We start from the raw sequence: 23334 nt of genomic DNA on the forward strand, positions 1-23334 counted from the left end.
CTGGGTCCCATCTGCTTTTGCTCTGGATCATGCAAGCTGAGCGGAAGTGAGTGTCAAGTGTCAGATCTTGTAAAATGTACGCCCACAGTACACTGGCATAAATGATGGCTCTCTAGATTGATTCTAATCCCTACGTAACAGTGGAGGATCTGGCAGCGAAGAAATGAAAACCAGGATGGAGAATGGGCCATTATGATGAAGAGAGGACTGGTCAGTCCAGATTTGAGGTCTGGAAGAATTTCTGTTTAAGAGCTGCGTGGGCATAGAGGGGGTAAGAGACGGACTGATTGGAGGATTCATCAGGAACTGAGATCGTATTAGTCATGCAAACTACAAGATTTGCTCCTGAATGGAAACTATCGCTAATGTGGCACCTCAGTAGTTATAAAGAGAGTGATTCACATCAGACGTACCCAGTTCAGCAAAGAAAAGAGGTGAAGAGAAGTAGGGAAATAGCCCTGAGTTGAAAGAGCTTTTATACAGTTTCTCAGATCTCCTGGAAGGTCTGAGATGCCCTTTGTTCACGAGGTCTTTATTAGTTGCAAATTAATGTTGTTGCATACATTACTCTTTCAACTGATCTAATTGTTTTCCTTCATGTTTGTGATTTCCAGTCTGTTCTCAACCTCACCTAGTAGTTGTGAGAAATATTGCAATTGTATGCAATAACTTTGTGGGAATGTATGTTATGAAATTTACATGTCACTGTGGGTCAGAGAGTGTACGTAGGATTGTGTTTTACTCCAGCGGGAAGGGTATCACTGCTTCCCTAGAAACTAAAACAGTGTGTGCGTGGGTGATTAAGGTAAAATGCAGACATTTGTAAACATCCACACAGAGGTACCATCTCTCTCTGATTCATGCTGGATTTTCCAAAGACCAACGAAGAAAGGGCTTCTGGTATAAAAGGTCTGGGCTTGAACTGACTCAGAGCCTTCTTTCTGATCCACAACCATACAGGACCTTCTGGCCAAGTAGTTGCCGAAGAGTAGGAAAGACTTGGCTGATGGTGCCCTCTGGTAAGCTTTGAGCATGCTTATAGGGACTTTTATTGTTGTTCATCTGCTTTCTCCGAAATGCCTTTACCGTAAGAGTAGAGGTGCTTGCACCGAAGGAGCTGTGTGGTAACGTGTAACTGAAGGCACTACACTGTTCATAGACCTCAGAGAGAAAAGAAGGCACAGGGGCTACAGGTGCTCACCTTTAGGTAGTCAGGCTTGCTGGGGATATCAGAGGGTAAGGCAGAGATCTGCTGCAGCCTGAAAGCACCCTGTCAGAAGGGAGAGAGAGAGGCAGATCTCCACCCAAGAGCACTGTTGCCTGGGAACCGGAAACTTGAAGGGGCCACAGTGGGGGAATACAGACGTATTTACATGAAACTGTAAGAGTACGATACACACATTACACCCTGCAGGTTTCTTTCACAGTAAAAGTTTTAAGGGCAACCTACCTTCCTGACTTCACTGGAGTTACTGATATCCAGAGTTGTATCTGTGCATGAGCAATCCAGTCAGGTCATTTAGATCCAGTCTGGGCCTTCAAATCCAGGCGACGAGAGGCCAATGTGAGAGTAAACCCAAGGAAATGCCAGGTGAGAAATAAGGAGACTAACTACTGAGGGGCACTTGTCCTGCTGACAGATCATGAAGTTCTGTGTTGGCTCCAGACAATGAAGGACTCAAATGGCTGTCTTACCCAGTGGTACTTGGCATTGCAGTTCTTTTGGGTCTGGGTAGGACACCATCCTAAAAAGGAGCGTGAGAAGGTGGACATCTTCTCATGAACAGATGAGGAGATCTGGCTATTCGGTGAGTGCACCAACTGGTCCACTCACGGTAGGGAGGTATGTGAAGCAGCGTACTCCCCTTTTAGCAGTCAGCCTGGAGGCCACAAACAGAACAGACTGTGTGCAACTAAGGAGACTCCCTGCTCTGCGCTAGTGACTAGTTCATCCGGAAGAAGCAGCTGGATAGAGGAGAGGATACGAGGAGCTGACCAGCCTGTCAGAGGCGGTGATCTCCCAGCTGTGGAAGTTTACCCCGCGCAGGCACAAGAGACTTTGTCTGGACTTTAGTGAGTGGGATCTGAACATGGATCTGGCGAAAAGGGCATTTGGTTTGTTATTACATGGGCTCCTGTCCCGGGGCTTCATTAAGGGAAACACACTTCTTTGGACTAGTTTGTTTTGTCCTTTTGTTGCCCTGATCTGTGCAAGTGCATGGTTGACACAGTGGGCAGCACAGCATGGGGAGGAGGTGACCAGCCCTCTGTGGAGAAAGAAGTGGTTTGGGACTATTTAGAAAAGCTGGAGAAGCTCAAATCCATGGGGCCGGATGCGCTGCATCCGAGAGTGCTAAAGGAGTTGGCGGATGTGATTGCAGAGCCGTTGGCCATTGGCCGTTATCTTTGAAAACTCATGGCGATCGGGGGAGGTCCCGAACGCCTGGAAAAAGGCTAATGTAGTGCCCATCTTTAAAAAAGGGAAGAAGGAGGATCCTGGGAACTACTGGCCAGTCAGCCTGACCTCAGTCCCTGGAAAAATCATGGAGCAGGTCCTCAAGGAATCAATTCTGAAGCACTTAGAGGAGAGGAAAGTCATCAGGAACAGTCAGCATGGAGTCACCAAGGGCAAGTCATGCGTGACTAATCTAATTGCCTTCTATGGGGATATAACTGGCTCTGTGGATGAGGGAAAAGCAGTGGATGTGTCGTTCCTTGACTTTAGCAAAGGTTTTGACACGGTCTCCCACAGTATTCTTGCCAGCAAGTTACAGAAGCATGGGCTGGATGAATGGACTCTAAGGTGGATAGAAAGTTGGCTAGATTGTGGGGCTCAACGGGTAGCAATCAATGGCTCCATGTCTAGTTGGCAACTGGTATCAAGTGGAGTGCCCCAAGGGTCGGTTCTCGGGTCGGTTTTGTTCAATATCTCCATAAATGATTTGGGGGATGATGTGCATTGCACCCTCAGCAAATTTGCAGATGACACTAAATTGGGAGGAGAGGTAGATACACTGGAGGGTAGGGATAGGATACAGAGGGCTCTAGACAAATTAAAGGATTGGGCCAAAAGAAGTCTGATGAGGTTCAACAAGGACAAGTGCAGAGTCCTGCACTTAGGTCGGAAGAATCCCATGCACCACTACAGACTAGGGACCGAATGGCTCGGCAGCAGTTCTGCAGAAAAGGACCAAGGGGTTACAGTGGACGAGAAGCTGGATATGAGTCAACAGTGTGCCCTTGTTGCCAAGAAGGCCAATGGCATTTTGGGATGTATAAGTAGGGTCATTGCCAGCGCATCGAGGGATGTGATCCTCCCCTCTATTCGACATTGGTGAGGTCTCATCTGGAGTGCTGTGTCCAGTTTGGGGCCCCACACTACAAGAAGGATGTGGAAAAATTGGAAAGAGTCCAGTGGAGGGCAACAAAAATGATTAGGGGAGTGGAACACATGAGTTATGAGGAGAGGCTGAGGGAACTGGGATTGTTTAGTCTGCGGAAGAGAAGAATGAGGGGGGATTTGATAGCTGCTTTCAACTACCTGAAAGGGGGTTCCAGAGAGGATGGCTCTAGACTGTTCTCAGTGGTAGCAGATGACAGAACAAGGAGTAATGGTCTCAAGTTGCAGTGGGGAAGGTTTAGGCTGGATATTAGGAAAAACTTTTTCACTAGGAGAGTGGTGAAACACTGGAATGCATTACGTAGGGAGGTGGTGGAATCTCCTTCCTTTGAAGTTTTTAAGGTCAGGCTTGACAAAGCCCTGGCTGGGATGATTTAGTTGGGGACTGGTCCTGCTTTGAGCAAGGGGTTGGACTAGATGACCTCCTGAGGTCCCTTCCAACCCTGATATTCTGTGATTCTATGATTCTAAGTAGGGGGCGGTAAGGTGGCTCACCCAGAGTGGCACATCTGGCCAAAAGGGGGCGCTTAGGTTGCCCCTTCCCTTTACACAGGACCAAGGCCCAGTGATGCACAAGATTTCTGAAATTTAAACCTGACGGGCTTTTAATTAAACACCCTTGGGAGGGAGGGAATAGGAGGGATGGTTTCAGTGTTGGCATTGCCCATCTTGAGGGTACCAAGCACCTACTGTTCGAGATTGAACCGGGACTGGCAAGGTCTAGAAGCTGTGAATCAGAAGGCATCCCCGACACCTAATTGGTAAAGAGAGGGGATCTAGAGGGCTAATACCTCTCTTATGATATACAGACTTTTGCCAGACCTGATGCTCTTCGCAATACAGGGCTTGAGTGGGACTTAAGTAATGCAGAGGCACTGGTTCCCTGCCCAGCAGCGAGTTGTCACCCACAGACCCAGATTCACAAAGGTATTTAGGTGCCTGGCTCGCACTGATTTCAGTGGGAGTTAGGCACGTAAGTAGCTCTTTTGAATCTGAGCCATAGTGGCTGGTAAATCGGGAATGGAGCCGAAAGGAAAACGAAAAGATTGATATTTTGAGGCAGAATCAGTTTAATGTGAAAAAGAGGAGAAGTACACAGGAAGAGACAGACAGTAGGCAGCGTAAAAAGAACCTATTTCCAGGGTTTCATGAAAGTCAACAAGAAATCACCCGTTACAAGGTGACGCCTTTCACACCAGATGTTCTGGAAGACAATAGAGGAAAAAGTCATAAAGTGTAAGTGGGGAAATAAAGATCCTGGGCAGATTTCCGGAGGTGCTGAGGACTCAGAGCTCCCATGGGAGTTGTGCGCAATCAGCATTTCTGAACGTCATTGCCCATAAGCCCAGCTGTGATTCCATATCTCGCTTGACGTTTCCTGGTTGTTCCTTGTTCCGGGTCTATTGCTCCTCGGATAAACATGGCCAGAACTTTCCATAGCCGTACCCATGGCCCCATCGGTAAGGGTAGTGGCCACCATACTGATGGCCCCACCCATACCTGTATGGCTTCCAGGAACCCCAGGGCCTATAGCAGCCATAATGGCCTCTATAGCCGCGCCAGCCCTGGTAACAGTAGGGGTTATAATACAATTCATCATTCATGAGTTCATCGAAAGTCATCTTTCTGCGCCGGAGGTTAACCTGAAACACACAGCAGGGAAAAGAGTCAACACAATACGCTAGGGCCAGTGGAATAATAAGGGTCAAAACTCAGTTACTACTGTATTGCCGGCCAGGGAGATAGAGAGAGGTAGAGAAATGGTGACCTAGACCCTTATGTCCTGGCTACCTATTGCCTCCCAGTTTCTCCTTCTTGTCCTCTTGCTCCCCTCTCTCTTAGCCCCCCTCTGATCCAACCCTTTTGAACACTTCTCAGTCCATTTCTCCTAAGAACACTGTTTGGAATAAGTAAACGTAGAACACAGAGTATTTCTGTCATACACGCAAGGGATTTTTATTCCTTCTTACAAAATGTTTCTAAGGAGCATGGCAGGGACAAATTTGTTCGGGATAGTTTCCTTGTGAGGATTTAACCTCATCAGAGAGATCAGTTCCCTTCAAAATCAGAGCATGGTGCTTTGGCTTCTGAACCTTGTGGGTCAGTAATACTTACAAATGAATCAATGGACAATATGCTTTTGGGAAAACAAAACAGTAAGAACCAGATCCTCAGCCGGTAGCAATCAGCACTGATCAACTGAGTTCAGTGGAGTTACACCAGTTGTGGCTCTGCATCTTAATATGCTCCTGGTGCACAGAAGAACATAGACATTGCCCTGCTGGATCAGATCAGAATAATGTGTCCGAAAGAATGTTCGGTACCAGCTGCCACAGAAGAACGCAGAAGCACACAGAAGCAATCTGTTTGGCAATAAACTGGGGGAATTTCTTCCTAACCCCACAAACTGAAAAGTTGGGTCTGAGATTTTTCAAATCTACCGAAGGGAGTTGAACACTTTATTCTTAATGAAAATAAAGAGGACCTAGTGTCCAGAAATTCCTATGTACCTCTGAAAGATTGCAGCCTTAACTTCTAAACCCTGAATCCACCAATGCCTGCAACTTAATAACTTACCATTTTTTCCAGTGGGAAAACCCTGAATAAAGCCAGTAATCACAGAGGTATGTGCAAGTTTCAGAACTAAATCAAACCATCACGAACACGTCTTGATAGCTATAGAAAGATAGAGTCAAATCAGACTTACCAAGGTCACCAGGGAGGAGAAGTCAAGAGAAGTGGTTAAAGAACCCTGAGTCGCGAGCACTTTTATACAGTTTCTTAAACAGCCTGGAGAATTTGAGACATCCTTTTGCTCGAGGTCCTAATTAGTTACAAAACATATGTTGCTGGGCACATGACTCCTGCAATTGATATAATTGTTTTCTTCTGTGTTCAGGATTGTTGTGTTATCAGGCTCACATGGGGTATAACATGCACATACAAGCCCACGGGTTTCTTTTATTTTAAAAGTTTTATGGGACACGTTTGTGCCTAGTATCATTCTAGTGACCTCCTCAGGAGTGCTAATGAGAGTGATTGTCAAGGAGATTCAGGGCTGTATCAGTTTCGCAATCTGCTGTCCTGCAGGGGAATCCAGTTTCGTCCTGCTAAAATATGCTATGTATTGCGGGCATTGTACTGCTCTTGTAATTCCTAGGAGGAAGGGGGAAATCTCAATGCTCAGAACCTGTAAGCCTAAGTTTCGAGATCTAACGCCCATTGAAATCAATGTGAGATATTAGTGTGGGAGGGTTTTGACTCAGACCTTATGACTTGAAAATTCCCCCTGGAAGAAAGAGAGGATAAGGTCTTTGAACTCTCTAAGTCCCATTTCATCTTTCAAATTAGGTCTTAAGAGGGACCTGTGAGTTGAATAGGCCTTTGTGTTGGTCCTCTGTGCAGGGGTGAATTTCCCCATACATTGATTAGAAATTCAGTTCATAATCTACCTCTAGTTATGTCACCAATGCTGTGGGGTCAGGATGATCATGATGGCAGAAGCTCATGGTGCTGCCTACTGCAGGATTCCTCTTGCGTTGAGGTGAGGGTGGGTGATAAAAAGCATTGCAATATTTTATAAAGGCTTTGAGGTCAATCCCGGAATATTTACAACATGAGCAATATGATTTCCCTCCAACAACAGCTAAGACAATTCTGTCTTGCAGGAAAATGCCTCAGGAAAATGGAGATATGGCTTTCTCGGCCAAGGCTATGTTATGAGGTTAGATTAATTCAACGTCTGACCAACCTTAGGGCACGTTGCAAGACCCGGAGTTTGCAGAAAGCTTTCTTAGCATGATGAGAATGTTTTTTAAAGTATAACAACCTCTCTTCCCAAAGGCTCTTTCCTCTAACCAGGCAAGGTTGAAGACGCTTATGTTGATTCAAATGCCACGAACATCTCTGAATTCTATGGAGCTGTGCTTATTTATGCCAGCTGATCTCCTGTTCTTAAACTTGAAAAGGAATTTTTATCTGAAAAGGAAATGCCATTTTTTTTCAATGGAAATGAAATAGTCCGAAACTCTGAGCTACAAATCATGACTTAATTAGGAGAATGACACGAGTGACCTTGACATGCATTTTAAAGTGACTCTATTGCTCATTCGAAGGGCGTCTTCCAGTAAGAAACTATTACCATTGTAATAATCCAACACTTTGGACATCAACAACCTTAATGAATGTTTGTGAAGTGCTTTGAGATCTGGTGTCCTGGGGAAATAGAACATCCACTAGATTGTTATCACTCCTGTCTTATGTGCAAATAAATAGAGTTACGTTGGGGTGAAGGTCACAGAGGAAGTGACAAAGTTACAAATAACGCACCGTAATCTAGATAGCATTTGCTACCCACTTCTCACTGTTGCTAAACTTTCTTAGACCCTTCACTTTCTCGGCTTCCAAATATTTCACTAACAAAAGAAAAAGTAGGTAACGTCATATATTTTATTGGACCAACTTGTGTAAGTTTTCCAGCCCATGCAAAAGAATCATTCTGTGGAAACTTGTCTCTTTCACCTACAAAAGATATTACCTCTCCAACCTTGTCTTTCGAATACCCTGGGCCCAAGACAGCTAGCACCACATCGCAAACCACTTCTTCAAACCTTAGCTGCAACCTCAGCTAATGTAGGTGGAACAGGTCCAGGGCCCATGTTGCTGGAGGAGATGGGAAAATGTTTGGAGGGAAATATGAGGTTGGAGTTAAGATTCTGCTTTATAGTCACAGTCAGATGGAGAGAAGCGAGGAATGGGATTTTCCACAGGAATAAACGTAAGTGTCTTATCACAATCTTCTGGAGATTTGAATTCTAAACTGAAGATTATGTTACTGATCCTTATTATGATCATTATGATTATGATCCATCAGGGATGAGTTCTGGGTCCAGTTTTGTTCCATTTCTTCATCAGTGATTTAGATAATGGCATAGAGAGTACACTGAGAAAGTTTGCGTCCGATACCTGAGAGAAAACCCACCCAGCCAGAGTAATGGCTGTCATTGACTTCAATGGGCAGGAGATCAGAAAACTTGAGGGTTCAGACTTTGGACAGCGTTCCTTCCCTCCTTTGAATTTTAAGAGGAACTGTGCAATGCCCGCAACGCTTACCGGCTTGGCTCACAAGGACCAAACTGGATTCTTTTACAGGACAGCAGATTGTTCAATAGATACAGCTCTGACGAACCTTTGCATTAATTCTTCCTGTAAATCTGATGAAGGTCCCTAGAATAATTCCAGGTTAAATTGTGCCCCATAAAACCTTTCAGATGAAAGAAACCTAAAGGGTGTTTTTGTGGCACCTTAGAGACTAACAAAGGTGCCACAAGTCCTTCTTTTCTTTTTGCAGATTCAGACTAACACAGCTGCTACTCTGAAACGGAAAGGGTGTTGTGTGCATGTCATGCCATGGGAGGCTGAAAACACAATAATCTTGAAAACAATTATATCAGATGACGGAGTGACGTGCGTAGCAAAGCCTGTTTTGTAGTCATTTAAGACCTTAAACTAAAGGTTGTCTCAGATTCTCCTGGCAGTCTGCGAAATTGTATAAAAGCGCTCGGGACTCAGGGCTCTTTAACCACTTCCCTTGATTTATCCTCCTCGGTGAGCTCGGTGAGTCCTATTTCTCTCAAACTCTCTAGAGCTATTGAAATGTTACATACGTGATGGTTTTAATTTAGGACGTAATCTTGCAAGTAACTTTGTGAATATTGGCTACGGAAAGGGGCTTCTCCATTAAAATAGCAGTTAGTCAGTTGCAGGCATTGGTAGATTCATGGTTTAGAAGCATAGGCTGCAATTTTTACAGGTACCTAGGCGTTTGGGACACTAGTGCCTGTTTATTTTCCTTAAGAATTAGGTGTTCAAATCTCTTAGGTAGATTGGAAAAATCTCATACCCACCTTTTCACTAAGGGGTGCTAGAAAGAAACTTCCCCAGTTTATTCCATAAGAAACCACGTCTGTGTGCTTCTTTATAGTGTGACAGCTGCTGCTCAACAATAGTTCAGAGAGTCTGACATTACATGGACTTCTGGTGTGATCCAGGAGGGCAATTTCTGTGGTCTTGTGCGCATGAGTAGCCATGTCAGACGCAGATCCTCAGGTAGTGTAAGTTAGCTTAGATCCTTAAATTTAGTTGACCAGTGCTGATATCTGCCTGCTCAGGTTCCGGTTCTTCGTATTTCGCTTTGACAAAAGAATAGTCCATTCATTCATTTGTAAGTATTGCTGACTCACAAGCTTCAGAAGCCAAAGTGCCATGCTCTGATTCTGGAGAGAATTGGTCTCTAAGCTGAGGTAAAATCCTCACAAGCTAATCTTAACACATTTGTCCCTGCCAAGCGTTGTATAAACCTTTTCTACAAGGGAAGAAAAATCCCATGAGTGTCTGACAGAAATACTCTATATTGTACGTTTATTTATTCCAGTCAGTTTTTTTAAGAGAAAGGGACTCAGAAGGGTTGAGAAGGGTTGGTTAGGAGGGAGGCTAAGAGAGAGGGGAGCAAGAGGACTAGGACGAGGCAATAGGAGGCAAAATGGAGCTGGGAACTAAGGGGCTAGATTATCATTTCCTGGCTCCGTCTCTCTCTCTCTCTAGCCCCCGTTACCATAGGAACTGAGCTTTTCCCTTTTCATTCTCTTGGCTCTAATGCATTACGCTGACTCTTTTCCCTGCTTTTCCCTGTGTGTTTCAGGTTTACCTCCAACGCAGAAAGATGACTTACCACCACCAAAAGATTTCTCATTACTGGGGCTGTGACCCCTGTTGGAATGGGGGCTGGGGCGGTTATAGGGGCTATTATGACTGCTATCGGCCATGGGGTTACTATAGGCCATACAGTTATGGATGGGGCCCTAATTACGATTCCTGCTATTCTTACCCTTACCGATGGGGCAGTGGGTACGGCTATGGACGATGCTGGCCATGTTTCGCTGAGGAGCAATAGACCCGGAACAAGGAACAACCAGGAAACGAAAAGCAAGATACGATTCAGTGATCAGCTTATGGGCAATGGCTTTCAGAAATGCTGAGCAACCACCACTGCCATGGGAGCTGTGATTGCTCAGTGCCTCAGGAAACCTGCCTCGTAGCTGGATTTCCCTTTATGACTGTTTCCGCTAATGCCTCCTATTAGAGTATCAGAGTTGGAAGGGACCTCAGGAGATCATCTAGTCCAACCCCTTGCTCAAAGCAGGCACACTCCCCAATTTTTTTTTTGCCCCAGATCCCTAAACGGCCCCCTCAAGGATTGAACTCACAACCCTGGGTTTAGCAGGCCAATGCTCAAACCACTGAGCTATCCCTCCCCACCATTATTCTAACGGCTTCTTCTAGAACTCTCTAAAGGCCTGACTCCCAATTCCATGAAGGCCCCTTTAGGCCACTCTGGCAGTGTCACTGAGGCAGGGACCTTAAAGTTGGCACAAATAACATTTACACTCACGAGCAGGCTCCTTACAGAGCAACGTAAAGGGACCTTAGTGTCAGTGAGGATTAGGCCCTTGGTGTACTGGCCTCTTCCTGAGTATGGGCCATTTGTCTCTGCCTTTAGTTTTGCTACAGAAGATGACTCACAGAGAAAGAGCGTAGTGCTCTGCTCCCATTCTGCTTTGTCTCATTTGATCCTGACTGGGATAAAAATGCTGGAAACAGGACTTCACTCTTAACGCTACAGCTGCAATGAAGGAAGAAGAACATCTGGTATGAAATGCATCACCGTGGAGCCAGTGATTTCTTGTAGACCTTCTTGAAACCCTAGAAATATAGTCTTTCTGCTCTGCATTCCTTGTGTCTCTTGCTATGTCCTTCTCTTCTAATTCACATTAAAGTCCTTCTGCATCATATTACCAGCCTTTTGGTTTTCCTTTCTGCTCCATTTCTTATTTGCCAACCACTGTGGCAGAGAGTCACAGAACTAATGAGGTACATAACCTGTATTGCAATCGGCGTGAGAGAGGCACATGAGTACTGATTTGTATGTGGATGTAACGTGAATATCACACGATCACAGTTTCAGTGTAAATGCAACTGTAGCCCCCTGTGTGATTCCCTCAGCTCCCGGTTGTCAGCGTTCTTGGTTGGAGACCCGCATCAGGCTCCCTTCTCACCCAGGGATTGAAGGCTGCACAACCATATGCCAGGTTGCCAGGGGGTAGTACCTCTCTGGAAGTGTTTCCATTCCTCAATGATTTACCGTAATCACCCCCTACTGTTTTAGTTCCTGCAGGAGCTGTGGTATCCTTCCTCTTTGTGTCTATCAGACACAATCATCCCTACATTGCTGTACACACAGTGAGAGATAATCCTAATACAAAGCATTTCCCCAAAGATTCTGCATGTGGTTTCATTATTTGTCACAACTAACACCCGTAACTGAGAACAGACTAGGTTTTCCGAAAGAAAAAATATTGTTAAAAATCGATCTCCATTTGAAGCTGAATTCTCTGGGTCCCATCTGCTTTTGCTCTGGATCATGCAAGCTGAGCGGAAGTGAGTGTCAAGTGTCAGATCTTGTAAAATGTACGCCCACAGTACACTGGCATAAATGATGGCTCTCTAGATTGATTCTAATCTCTACGTAACAGTGGAGGATCTGGCAGCGAAGAAATGAAAACCAGGATGGAGAATGGGCCGTTTTGATGAAGAGAGGACTGGTGAGTCCAGGCATGTCATGCGTGACTAATCTAATTGCCTTCTATGGGGATATAACTGGCTCTGTGGATGAGGGAAAAGCAGTGGATGTGTCGTTCCTTGACTTTAGCAAAGGTTTTGACACGGTCTCCCACAGTATTCTTGCCAGCAAGTTACAGAAGCATGGGCTGGATGAATGGACTCTAAGGTGGATAGAAAGTTGGCTAGATTGTGGGGCTCAACGGGTAGCAATCAATGGCTCCATGTCTAGTTGGCAACTGGTATCAAGTGGAGTGCCCCAAGGGTCGGTTCTCGGGTCGGTTTTGTTCAATATCTCCATAAATGATTTGGGGGATGATGTGCATTGCACCCTCAGCAAATTTGCAGATGACACTAAATTGGGAGGAGAGGTAGATACACTGGAGGGTAGGGATAGGATACAGAGGGCTCTAGACAAATTAAAGGATTGGGCCAAAAGAAGTCTGATGAGGTTCAACAAGGACAAGTGCAGAGTCCTGCACTTAGGTCGGAAGAATCCCATGCACCACTACAGACTAGGGACCGAATGGCTCGGCAGCAGTTCTGCAGAAAAGGACCAAGGGGTTACAGTGGACGAGAAGCTGGATATGAGTCAACAGTGTGCCCTTGTTGCCAAGAAGGCCAATGGCATTTTGGGATGTATAAGTAGGGTCATTGCCAGCGCATCGAGGGATGTGATCCTCCCCTCTATTCGACATTGGTGAGGTCTCATCTGGAGTGCTGTGTCCAGTTTGGGGCCCCACACTACAAGAAGGATGTGGAAAAATTGGAAAGAGTCCAGTGGAGGGCAACAAAAATGATTAGGGGAGTGGAACACATGAGTTATGAGGAGAGGCTGAGGGAACTGGGATTGTTTAGTCTGCGGAAGAGAAGAATGAGGGGGGATTTGATAGCTGCTTTCAACTACCTGAAAGGGGGTTCCAGAGAGGATGGCTCTAGACTGTTCTCAGTGGTAGCAGATGACAGAACAAGGAGTAATGGTCTCAAGTTGCAGTGGGGAAGGTTTAGGCTGGATATTAGGAAAAACTTTTTCACTAGGAGAGTGGTGAAACACTGGAATGCATTACGTAGGGAGGTGGTGGAATCTCCTTCCTTTGAAGTTTTTAAGGTCAGGCTTGACAAAGCCCTGGCTGGGATGATTTAGTTGGGGACTGGTCCTGCTTTGAGCAAGGGGTTGGACTAGATGACCTCCTGAGGTCCCTTCCAACCCTGATATTCTGTGATTCTATGATTCTAAGTAGGGGGCGGTAAGGTGGCTCACCCAGAGTGGCACATCTGGCCAAAAGGGGGCGCTTAGGTTGCCCCTTCCCTTTACACAGGACCAAGGCCCAGTGATGCACAAGATTTCTGAAATTTAAACCTGACGGGCTTTTAATTAAACACCCTTGGGAGGGAGGGAATAGGAGGGATGGTTTCAGTGTTGGCATTGCCCATCTTGAGGGTACCAAGCACCTACTGTTCGAGATTGAACCGGGACTGGCAAGGTCTAGAAGCTGTGAATCAGAAGGCATCCCCGACACCTAATTGGTAAAGAGAGGGGATCTAGAGGGCTAATACCTCTCTTATGATATACAGACTTTTGCCAGACCTGATGCTCTTCGCAATACAGGGCTTGAGTGGGACTTAAGTAATGCAGAGGCACTGGTTCCCTGCCCAGCAGCGAGTTGTCACCCACAGACCCAGATTCACAAAGGTATTTAGGTGCCTGGCTCGCACTGATTTCAGTGGGAGTTAGGCACGTAAGTAGCTCTTTTGAATCTGGGCCATAGTGGCTGGTAAATCGGGAATGGAGCCGAAAGGAAAACGAAAAGATTGATATTTTGAGGCAGAATCAGTTTAATGTGAAAAAGAGGAGAAGTACACAGGAAGAGACAGACAGTAGGCAGCGTAAAAAGAACCTATTTCCAGGGTTTCATGAAAGTCAACAAGAAATCACCCGTTACAAGGTGACGCCTTTCACACCAGATGTTCTGGAAGACAATAGAGGAAAAAGTCATAAAGTGTAAGTGGGGAAATAAAGATCCTGGGCAGATTTCCGGAGGTGCTGAGGACTCAGAGCTCCCATGGGAGTTGTGCGCAATCAGCATTTCTGAACGTCATTGCCCATAAGCCCAGCTGTGATTCCATATCTCGCTTGACGTTTCCTGGTTGTTCCTTGTTCCGGGTCTATTCCTCCTCGGCTAAACATGGCCAGAACTTTCCATAGCCGTACCCATGGCCCCATCGGTAAGGGTAGTGGCCACCATACTGATGGCCCCACCCATACCTGTATGGCTTCCAGGAACCCCAGGGCCTATAGCAGCCATAATGGCCTCTATAGCCGCGCCAGCCCTGGTAACAGTAGGGGTTATAATACAATTCATCATTCATGAGTTCATCGAAAGTCATCTTTCTGCGCCGGAGGTTAACCTGAAACACACAGCAGGGAAAAGAGTCAACACAATACGCTAGGGCCAGTGGAATAATAAGGGTCAAAACTCAGTTACTACTGTATTGCCGGCCAGGGAGATAGAGAGAGGTAGAGAAATGGTGACCTAGACCCTTATGTCCTGGCTACCTATTGCCTCCCAGTTTCTCCTTCTTGTCCTCTTGCTCCCCTCTCTCTTAGCCCCCCTCTGATCCAACCCTTTTGAACACTTCTCAGTCCATTTCTCCTAAGAACACTGTTTGGAATAAGTAAACGTAGAACACAGAGTATTTCTGTCATACACGCAAGGGATTTTTATTCCTTCTTACAAAATGTTTCTAAGGAGCATGGCAGGGACAAATTTGTTCGGGATAGTTTCCTTGTGAGGATTTAACCTCATCAGAGAGATCAGTTCCCTTCAAAATCAGAGCATGGTGCTTTGGCTTCTGAACCTTGTGGGTCAGTAATACTTACAAATGAATCAATGGACAATATGCTTTTGGGAAAACAAAACAGTAAGAACCAGATCCTCAGCCGGTAGCAATCAGCACTGATCAACTGAGTTCAGTGGAGTTACACCAGTTGTGGCTCTGCATCTTAATATGCTCCTGGTGCACAGAAGAACATAGACATTGCCCTGCTGGATCAGATCAGAATAATGTGTCCGAAAGAATGTTCGGTACCAGCTGCCACAGAAGAACGCAGAAGCACACAGAAGCAATCTGTTTGGCAATAAACTGGGGGAATTTCTTCCTAACCCCACAAACTGAAAAGTTGGGTCTGAGATTTTTCAAATCTACCGAAGGGAGTTGAACACTTTATTCTTAATGAAAATAAAGAGGACCTAGTGTCCAGAAATTCCTATGTACCTCTGAAAGATTGCAGCCTTAACTTCTAAACCCTGAATCCACCAATGCCTGCAACTTAATAACTTACCATTTTTTTCCAGTGGGAAAACCCCTGAATAAAGCCAGTAATCACAGAGGTATGTGCAAGTTTCAGAACTAAATCAAACCATCACGAACACGTCTTGATAGCTATAGAAAGATAGAGTCAAATCAGACTTACCAAGGTCACCAGGGAGGAGAAGTCAAGAGAAGTGGTTAAAGAACCCTGAGTCGCGAGCACTTTTATACAGTTTCTTAAACAGCCTGGAGAATTTGAGACATCCTTTTGCTCGAGGTCCTAATTAGTTACAAAACATATGTTGCTGGGCACATGACTCCTGCAATTGATATAATTGTTTTCTTCTGTGTTCAGGATTGTTGTGTTATCAGGCTCACATGGGGTATAACATGCACATACAAGCCCACGGGTTTCTTTTATTTTAAAAGTTTTATGGGACACGTTCGTGCCTGGTATCATTCTAGTGACCTCCTCAGGAGTGCTAATGAGAGTGATTGTCAAGGAGATTCAGGGCTGTATCAGTTTCGCAATCTGCTGTCCTGCAGAGGAATCCAGTTTCGTCCTGCTAAAATATGCTATGTATTGCGGGCATTGTACTGCTCTTGTAATTCCTAGGAGGAAGGGGGAAATCTCAATGCTCAGAACCTGTAAGCCTAAGTTTCGAGATCTAACGCCCATTGAAATCAATGTGAGATATTAGTGTGGGAGGGTTTTGACTCAGACCTTATGACTTGAAAATTCCCCCTGGAAGAAAGAGAGGATAAGGTCTTTGAACTCTCTAAGTCCCATTTCATCTTTCAAATTAGGTCTTAAGAGGGACCTGTGAGTTGAATAGGCCTTTGTGTTGGTCCTCTGTGCAGGGGTGAATTTCCCCATACATTGATTAGAAATTCAGTTCATAATCTACCTCTAGTTATGTCACCAATGCTGTGGGGTCAGGATGATCATGATGGCAGAAGCTCATGGTGCTGCCTACTGCAGGATTCCTCTTGCGTTGAGGTGAGGGTGGGTGATAAAAAGCATTGCAATATTTTATAAAGGCTTTGAGGTCAATCCCGGAATATTTACAACATGAGCAATATGATTTCCCTCCAACAACAGCTAAGACAATTCTCTCTTGCAGGAAAATGCCTCAGGAAAATGGAGATATGGCTTTCTCGGCCAAGGCTATGTTATGAGGTTAGATTAATTCAACGTCTGACCAACTTTAGGGCACGTTGCAAGACCCAGAGTTTGCAGAAAGCTTTCTTAGCATGATGAGAATGTTTTTTAAAGTATAACAACCTCTCTTCCCAAAGGCTCTTTCCTCTAACCAGGCAAGGTTGAAGACACTTGATGTTGATTCAAATGCCACGAACATCTCTGAATTCTATGGAGCTGTGCTTATTTATGCCAGCTGATCTCCTGTTCTTAAACTTGAAAAGGAATTTTTATCTGAAAAGGAAATGCCATTTTTTTTCCAATGGAAATGAAATAGTCCAAAACTCTGAGCTACAAATCATGACTTAATTAGCAGAATGACACGAGTGACCTTGACATGCATTTTAAAGTGACTCTATTGCTCATTCGAAGGGCGTCTTCCAGTAAGAAACTATTACCATTGTAATAATCCAACACTTTGGACATCAACAACCTTAATGAATGTTTGTGAAGTGCTTTGAGATCTGGTGTCCTGGGGAAATAGAACATCCACTAGATTGTTATCACTCCTGTCTTATGTGCAAATAAATAGAGTTACGTTGGGGTGAAGGTCACAGAGGAAGTGACAAAGTTACAAATAACGCACCGTAATCTAGATAGCATTTGCTACCCACTTCTCACTGTTGCTAAACTTTCTTAGACCCTTCACTTTCTCGGCTTCCAAATATTTCACTAACAAAAGAAAAAGTAGGTAATGTCATATATTTTATTGGACCAACTTGTGTAAGTTTTCCAGCCCATGCAGAAGAATCATTCTGTGGAAACTTGTCTCTTTCACTTACAAAAGATATTACCTCTCCAACCTTGTCTTTCGAATACCCTGGGCCCAAGACAGCTAGCACCACATCGCAAACCACTTCTTCAAACCTTAGCTGCAACCTCAGCTAATGTAGGTGGAACAGGTCCAGGGCCCATGTTGCTGGAGGAGATGGGAAAATGTTTGGAGGGAAATATGAGGTTGGAGTTAAGATTCTGCTTTATAGTCACAGTCAGATGGAGAGAAGCGAGGAATGGGATTTTCCACAGGAATAAACGTAAGTGTCTTATCACAATCTTCTGGAGATTTGAATTCTAAACTGAAGATTATGTTACTGATCCTTATTATGATCATTATGATTATGATCCATCAGGGATGAGTTCTGGGTCCAGTTTTGTTCCATTTCTTCATCAGTGATTTAGATAATGGCATAGAGAGTACACTGAGAAAGTTTGCGTCCGATACCTGAGAGAAAACCCACCCAGCCAGAGTAATGGCTGTCATTGACTTCAATGGGCAGGAGATCAGAAAACTTGAGGGTTCAGACTTTGGACAGCGTTCCTTCCCTCCTTTGAATTTTAAGAGGAACTGTGCAATGCCCGCAACGCTTACCGGCTTGGCTCACAAGGACCAAACTGGATTCTTTTACAGGACAGCAGATTGTTCAATAGATACAGCTCTGACGAACCTTTGCATTAATTCTTCCTGTAAATCTGATGGAGGTCCCTAGAATAATTCCAGGTTAAATTGTGCCCCATAAAACCTTTCAAATGAAAGAAACCTAAAGGGTGTTTTTGTGGCACCTTAGAGACTAACAAAGGTGCCACAAGTCCTTCTTTTCTTTTTGCAGATTCAGACTAACACAGCTGCTACTCTGAAACGGAAAGGGTGTTGTGTGCATGTCATGCCATGGGAGGCTGAAAACACAATAATCTTGAAAACAATTATATCAGATGACGGAGTGACGTGCGTAGCAAAGCCTGTTTTGTAGTCATTTAAGACCTTAAACTAAAGGTTGTCTCAGATTCTCCTGGCAGTCTGCGAAATTGTATAAAAGCGCTCGGGACTCAGGGCCCTTTAACCACTTCCCTTGATTTATCCTCCTCGGTGAGCTCGGTGAGTCCTATTTCTCTCAAACTCTCTAGAGCTATCGAAATGTTACATATGTGATGGTTTTAATTTAGGACGTAATCTTGCAAGTAACTTTGTGAATATTGGCTACGGAAAGGGGCTTCTCCATTAAAATAGCAGTTAGTCAGTTGCAGGCATTGGTAGATTCATGGTTTAGAAGCATAGGCTGCAATTTTTACAGGTACCTAGGCGTTTGGGACACTAGTGCCTGTTTATTTTCCTTAAGAATTAGGTGTTCAAATCTCTTAGGTAGATTGGAAAAATCTCATACCCACCTTTTCACTAAGGGGTGCTAGAAAGAAACTTCCCCAGTTTATTCCATAAGAAACCACGTCTGTGTGCTTCTTTATAGTGTGACAGCTGCTGCTCAACAATAGTTCAGAGAGTCTGACATTACATGGACTTCTGGTGTGATCCAGGAGGGCAATTTCTGTGGTCTTGTGCGCATGAGTAGCCATGTCAGACGCAGATCCTCAGGTAGTGTAAGTTAGCTTAGATCCTTAAATTTAGTTGACCAGTGCTGATATCTGCCTGCTCAGGTTCCGGTTCTTCGTATTTCGCTTTGACAAAAGAATAGTCCATTCATTCATTTGTAAGTATTGCTGACTCACAAGCTTCAGAAGCCAAAGTGCCATGCTCTGATTCTGGAGAGAATTGGTCTCTAAGCTGAGGTAAAATCCTCACAAGCTAATCTTAACACATTTGTCCCTGCCAAGCGTTGTATAAACCTTTTCTACAAGGGAAGAAAAATCCCATGAGTGTCTGACAGAAATACTCTATATTGTACGTTTATTTATTCCAGTCAGTTTTTTTAAGAGAAAGGGACTCAGAAGGGTTGAGAAGGGTTGGTTAGGAGGGAGGCTAAGAGAGAGGGGAGCAAGAGGACTAGGGCGAGGCAATAGGAGGCAAAATGGAGCTGGGAACTAAGGGGCTAGATTATCATTTCCTGGCTCCGTCTCTCTCTCTCTCTAGCCCCCGTTACCATAGGAACTGAGCTTTTCCCTTTTCATTCTCTTGGCTCTAATGCATTACGCTGACTCTTTTCCCTGCTTTTCCCTGTGTGTTTCAGGTTTACCTCCAACGCAGAAAGATGACTTACCACCACCAAAAGATTTCTCATTACTGGGGCTGTGACCCCTGTTGGAATGGGGGCTGGGGCGGTTATAGGGGCTATTATGACTGCTATCGGCCATGGGGTTACTATAGGCCATACAGTTATGGATGGGGCCCTAATTACGATTCCTGCTATTCTTACCCTTACCGATGGGGCAGTGGGTACGGCTATGGACGATGCTGGCCATGTTTTGCTGAGGAGCAATAGACCCGGAACAAGGAACAACCAGGAAACGAAAAGCAAGATACGATTCAGCGATCAGCTTATGGGCAATGGCTTTCAGAAATGCTGAGCAACCACCACTGCCATGGGAGCTGTGATTGCTCAGTGCCTCAGGAAACCTACCTAGTAGCTGGATTTCCCTTTATGACTGTTTCCGCTAATGCCTCCTATTAGAGTATCAGAGTTGGAAGGGACCTCAGGAGATCATCTAGTCCAACCCCTTGCTCAAAGCAGGCACACTCCCCAATTTTTTTTTGCCCCAGATCCCTAAACGGCCCCCTCAAGGATTGAACTCACAACCCTGGGTTTAGCAGGCCAATGCTCAAACCACTGAGCTATCCCTCCCCACCATTATTCTAACAGCTTCTTCTAGAACTCTCTAAAGGCCTGACTCCCAATTCCATGAAGGCCCCTTTAGGCCACTCTGACAGTGTCACTGAGGCCGGGACCTTAAAGTTGGCACAAATAACATTTACACTCACGAGCAGGCTCCTTACAGAGCAACGTAAAGGGACCTTAGTGTCAGTGAGGATTAGGCCCTGGGTGTACTGGCCTCTTCCTGAGTATGGGCCATTTGTCTCTGCCTTTAGTTTTGCTACAGAAGATGACTCACAGAGAAAGAGCGTAGTGCTCTGCTCCCATTCTGCTTTGTCTCATTTGATCCTGACTGGGATAAAAATGCTGGAAACAGGACTTCACTCTTAACGCTACAGCTGCAATGAAGGAAGAAGAACATCTGGTATGAAATGCATCACCGTGGAGCCAGTGATTTCTTGTAGACCTTCTTGAAACCCTAGAAATATAGTCTTTCTGCTCTGCATTCCTTGTGTCTCTTGCTATGTCCTTCTCTTCTAATTCACATTAAAGTCCTTCTGCATCATATTACCAGCCTTTTGGTTTTCCTTTCTGCTCCATTTCTTATTTGCCAACCACTGTGGCAGAGAGTCACAGAACTAATGAGGTACATAACCTGTATTGCAATCGGCGTGAGAGAGGCACATGAGTACTGATTTGTATGTGGATGTAACGTGAATATCACACGATCACAGTTTCAGTGTAAATGCAACTGTAGCCCCCTGTGTGATTCCCTCAGCTCCCGGTTGTCAGCGTTCTTGGTTGGAGACCCGCATCAGGCTCCCTTCTCACCCAGGGATTGAAGGCTGCACAACCATATGCCAGGTTGCCAGGGGGTAGTACCTCTCTGGAAGTGTTTCCATTCCTCAATGATTTACCGTAATCACCCCCTACTGTTTTAGTTCCTGCAGGAGCTGTGGTATCCTTCCTCTTTGTGTCTATCAGACACAATCATCCCTACATTGCTGTACACACAGTGAGAGATAATCCTAATACAAAGCATTTCCCCAAAGATTCTGCATGTGGTTTCATTATTTGTCACAACTAACACCCGTAACTGAGAACAGACTAGGTTTTCCGAAAGAAAAAATATTGTTAAAAATCGATCTCCATTTGAAGCTGAATTCTCTGGGTCCCATCTGCTTTTGCTCTGGATCATGCAAGCTGAGCGGAAGTGAGTGTCAAGTGTCAGATCTTGTAAAATGTACGCCCACAGTACACTGGCATAAATGATGGCTCTCTAGATTGATTCTAATCCCTACGTAACAGTGGAGGATCTGGCAGCGAAGAAATGAAAACCAGGATGGAGAATGGGCCGTTTTGATGAAGAGAGGACTGGTGAGTCCAGGCATGTCATGCGTGACTAATCTAATTGCCTTCTATGGGGATATAACTGGCTCTGTGGATGAGGGAAAAGCAGTGGATGTGTCGTTCCTTGACTTTAGCAAAGGTTTTGACACGGTCTCCCACAGTATTCTTGCCAGCAAGTTACAGAAGCATGGGCTGGATGAATGGACTCTAAGGTGGATAGAAAGTTGGCTAGATTGTGGGGCTCAACGGGTAGCAATCAATGGCTCCATGTCTAGTTGGCAACTGGTATCAAGTGGAGTGCCCCAAGGGTCGGTTCTCGGGTCGGTTTTGTTCAATATCTCCATAAATGATTTGGGGGATGATGTGCATTGCACCCTCAGCAAATTTGCAGATGACACTAAATTGGGAGGAGAGGTAGATACACTGGAGGGTAGGGATAGGATACAGAGGGCTCTAGACAAATTAAAGGATTGGGCCAAAAGAAGTCTGATGAGGTTCAACAAGGACAAGTGCAGAGTCCTGCACTTAGGTTGGAAGAATCCCATGCACCGCTACAGACTAGGGACCGAATGGCTCGGCAGCAGTTCTTCAGAAAAGGACCAAGGGGTTACAGTGGACGAGAAGCTGGATATGAGTCAACAGTGTGCCCTTGTTGCCAAGAAGGCCAATGGCATTTTGGGATGTATAAGTAGGGTCATTGCCAGCGCATCGAGGGATGTGATCCTTCCCCTCTATTCGACATTGGTGAGGCCTCATCTGGAGTGCTGTGTCCAGTTTGGGGCCCCACACTACAAGAAGGATGTGGAAAAATTGGAAAGAGTCCAGTGGAGGGCAAGAAAAATGATTAGGGGAGTGGAACACATGAGTTATGAGGAGAGGCTGAGGGAACTGGGATTGTTTAGTCTGCGGAAGAGAAGAATGAGGGGGGATTTGATAGCTGCTTTCAACTACCTGAAAGGGGGTTCCAGAGAGGATGGCTCTAGACTGTTCTCAGTGGTAGCAGATGACAGAACAAGGAGTAACGGTCTCAAGTTGCAGTGGGGAAGGTTTAGGCTGGATATTAGGAAAAACTTTTTCACTAGGAGAGTGGTGAAACACTGGAATGCATTACGTAGGGAGGTGGTGGAATCTCCTTCCTTTGAAGTTTTTAAGGTCAGGCTTGACAAAGCCCTGGCTGGGATGATTTAGTTGGGGACTGGTCCTGCTTTGAGCAAGGGGTTGGACTAGATGACCTCCTGAGGTCCCTTCCAACCCTGATATTCTGTGATTCTATGATTCTAAGTAGGGGGCGGTAAGGTGGCTCACCCAGAGTGGCACATCTGGCCAAAAGGGGGCGCTTAGGTTGCCCCTTCCCTTTACACAGGACCAAGGCCCAGTGATGCACAAGATTTCTGAAATTTAAACCTGACGGGCTTTTAATTAAACACCCTTGGGAGGGAGGGAATAGGAGGGATGGTTTCAGTGTTGGCATTGCCCATCTTGAGGGTACCAAGCACCTACTGTTCGAGATTGAACCGGGACTGGCAAGGTCTAGAAGCTGTGAATCAGAAGGCATCCCCGACACCTAATTGGTAAAGAGAGGGGATCTAGAGGGCTAATACCTCTCTTATGATATACAGACTTTTGCCAGACCTGATGCTCTTCGCAATACAGGGCTTGAGTGGGACTTAAGTAATGCAGAGGCACTGGTTCCCTGCCCAGCAGCGAGTTGTCACCCACAGACCCAGATTCACAAAGGTATTTAGGTGCCTGGCTCGCACTGATTTCAGTGGGAGTTAGGCACGTAAGTAGCTCTTTTGAATCTGGGCCATAGTGGCTGGTAAATCGGGAATGGAGCCGAAAGGAAAACGAAAAGA

The 23334-nt window shown here is 45.3% G+C and overlaps 4 long non-coding RNA genes across 4 annotated transcripts; 2 read left to right on the forward strand and 2 right to left on the reverse strand.

The window, feature by feature from the left end:
• Positions 1-4452: 4452 nt before the first annotated feature.
• On the reverse strand, positions 4453-6301 carry LOC311512068. Its single transcript, XR_014709383.1, has 2 exons — positions 6108-6301; positions 4453-5043 (listed from the first exon to the last, which is right to left on the reverse strand). It is a non-coding gene; the product is annotated as an uncharacterized lncRNA (long non-coding RNA).
• A 2628-nt stretch (positions 6302-8929) lies between these two features.
• LOC311512080 lies at positions 8930-11250 on the forward strand. Its single transcript, XR_014709390.1, has 2 exons — positions 8930-9016; positions 10101-11250. It is a non-coding gene; the product is annotated as an uncharacterized lncRNA (long non-coding RNA).
• Positions 11251-13894: 2644 nt separating this feature from the next.
• On the reverse strand, positions 13895-15745 carry LOC311512144. Its single transcript, XR_014709410.1, has 2 exons — positions 15552-15745; positions 13895-14485 (listed from the first exon to the last, which is right to left on the reverse strand). It is a non-coding gene; the product is annotated as an uncharacterized lncRNA (long non-coding RNA).
• Positions 15746-18397: 2652 nt separating this feature from the next.
• LOC311512679 lies at positions 18398-20695 on the forward strand. Its single transcript, XR_014709525.1, has 2 exons — positions 18398-18462; positions 19547-20695. It is a non-coding gene; the product is annotated as an uncharacterized lncRNA (long non-coding RNA).
• The last annotated feature ends 2639 nt before the right edge of the window (positions 20696-23334 follow it).

This window comes from Lepidochelys olivacea, assembly GCF_965140295.1.
Source record: "Lepidochelys olivacea isolate rLepOli2 genome assembly, chromosome: 24".
Lineage (NCBI taxonomy): Eukaryota > Metazoa > Chordata > Testudines > Cheloniidae > Lepidochelys > Lepidochelys olivacea.